Consider the following 2,645-nt stretch of genomic DNA (forward strand, 5'->3'; position numbering starts at 1 on the left):
GTGCGTAGTAGTACTGAAGTTTAACTTTCCAAATAATCAAGATGCCGCCTTAGGCAGCTAATCGACATTTATCCTTAACGGCTCGGGCGGCTTTAATTACCCTGCAAGCACTGACCCATTAACGTACAAAAGCATTGTATGGGAAATGTCAATAATATTGGCTAATATGCTGTCACTCTTAGAGTCTTATTCATTCTCTACGACTTTTGACTGGAACGAATAGAAAATTAATAAGGAATCACGACAGACCCAAAACAAAGAATTTTTCAAATGTCGATAAGAAAAAGATATTGTTTACTATTGAATGTTTCGGACGTCCCTCTATATAAACCCTCCATACTTCTACCAATTTTATCATAAATACTAGCGTTAGTATTCCTCTCATCAAGCATTGAGCTCAAACTATTTAGAGTGTGTCTTTCTCATCAACCATTAAAATGTGGAGTGAAATTGGCCTTTGCCTCGTAGCTTTTCTTGTTATTAGGATTAGCCATTGGTTCTACACTTGGTCGAATCCTAAGTGCGATGGCAAACTGCCTCCTGGTTCAATGGGTTTGCCAATTATTGGCGAAACACTTCAATTCTTGTCTCCCTATAAAGTTCATGACGTTGCTCCATTTCTCAAAAAGAGAATAACAAGGTATGTTAATTAAATTATTTGCAAAAAATTAGTATATTAATTAATTAACAGATGAGTTTTATCTTAATACATAAACATTTTTTGTGTTTTTTTATTTTTTATATATTTTTCAGATATGGACCGCTATTTCGGACGAGTCTATTTGGGAAGAAGATGATCGTATCAACTCTAGTTGGGAAGAAGATGATCGCCCCCCCCCCTTTTCTATCAACCGATCGACGGAGATAAACTATAACCCTCCTCAAAGGAAAGTACAAATTTCTCAATTTGGTTGACTGACAGTTTTAGTAAATTTTTTGGGAGGCAAACATGCTTACGCAGCATGGAAGCTTTCATAGATACTGAGAACTTGATTTTAATCTTATTGGCCCTGAAAGCCTAAACGAAACGCTTCTCCATCAAATGGATGAAGCAACGAGCACGACAATACATTCATGGGCTACCCAAGGAACTGTCAATAAAAGAAGGAATTGCAGAAGTAAGAATTTAATTTATATAGTCGATTTATATTACGAATGTTAATGAGTCTAGAATATAACTCCTTGGGTATTTGCAGATGATATTGAATCATTGCAAAAAGGACTAATAGTTATGAGGAAAAGAAGATGGAAAGAAGCTATTAGAGTAATTCAAAGCCTTCAGAACGTCCCTTTCCATTCCTGTTCAACATTCCGGGAAACCACTTTCCATGCATGTGTACAGGTAGGTTTGAATACTTAATATAGGTTACTCAACGAACTTTTATGTTCAAACCACTCGTGCATGGAACTATTTGAGTATCAAGCCTCTTTCTTTTCTCGTAATTAATATGATTCCATTTTTTTTAACAGGGAAGTAAAAACGCCATCAAGGTTGATAGAGTATATACTATGAGGGAAAGCAACAAAAATTGCTCACAAGATTTCGTTGGATCGTGTAATTGAAGAAGTAGAGAAAGAGAATGCGTTTTTGGATGATGGGTTGCAAATTAACATGCTGTTTCTGCTCTTTTTGGTGCTTTATGAAAGCACCTTCTGAGAAAGCACTTCTGAAGCCATTACGTTGCTTACCAAGTTTATTTCTGACCACCCTCAAGTTCTTGAAGAATTAACGGTTAGTAGATATAATAACAATACTTGGTTATTTATTATGTTGGATTGTATAAAATATAGTTAAAATTTTTAATCAAGTATTGGTTATTTCACATATGCAGAAAGAGCATGAAGCAATTCTTGAAAGGAGAGAAAATGAGAATTCAGGACTTACTTGGGAAGAATACAAATCCATGACTTTCACACATATGGTGAGTTCTATATGACTAATATGAGAAACATTAATATATATATTTTTTTAGTGAACGGGTTGTCTAGGCTACCTTGCGTGTATCTCGACTAATCGTCCGAGACTTTGAAGTTAACGATTGGATAAATCCTCCAATGACCACCTTTATTAGCAACCGAGGAGAATTAAACTCAAAACCTCTTGAGTAATATACCAAATAGTCTTTATCACCCCACCCGGTCACACAAGGATGGTTAGAAAAATTCTCTATAAAAGTATTTTACTTTAAAAAAAAAAATTAAAAAAAATCTTATTGCTGATACTGATTGATGTATAATTAATTTCTAGCTAATTCTTATTTTGTGTTGTAGGTCATTAATGAAACAGTTAGATTGGCAAATATAGCACCTGTGATTTTTAGGAAAGTTGGGAAAGATGCAGAGATAAAGGGTAAGTTCTAAATCCCTTAATTTGCCAGTATTTGTTTAAATAGGCGAATTGCATTACTTAATTATCATTTTTAATTAATTACAAATTAATCTTGCAGGATATACAATACCAAAAGGTTGGATAGTTTTGGTGGCACCTTCTGTTGCTCACTTGAGTGCAGACAAATATGAGGATCCTCTTGCATTCAATCCATGGCGCTGGAAGGTAATTTTCAATAATTAATCGAATTAAAACTTTGGTACTATGTCTTCTTATTGCAACTCATTTTTCTAATAATTTTTTTAAAATTTTTATG

The 2,645-nt window shown here is 34.1% G+C and overlaps 1 pseudogene; it reads left to right on the forward strand.

The window, feature by feature from the left end:
• The first annotated feature begins 345 nt into the window (after positions 1-345).
• On the forward strand, positions 346-2,587 carry LOC116125539 (annotated as a pseudogene).
• The last annotated feature ends 58 nt before the right edge of the window (positions 2,588-2,645 follow it).

The sequence above is a fragment of the Pistacia vera genome, unplaced genomic scaffold, assembly GCF_008641045.1.
Source record: "Pistacia vera cultivar Batoury unplaced genomic scaffold, PisVer_v2 Contig1674, whole genome shotgun sequence".
In the NCBI taxonomy this organism is placed as follows: domain Eukaryota; kingdom Viridiplantae; phylum Streptophyta; class Magnoliopsida; order Sapindales; family Anacardiaceae; genus Pistacia; species Pistacia vera.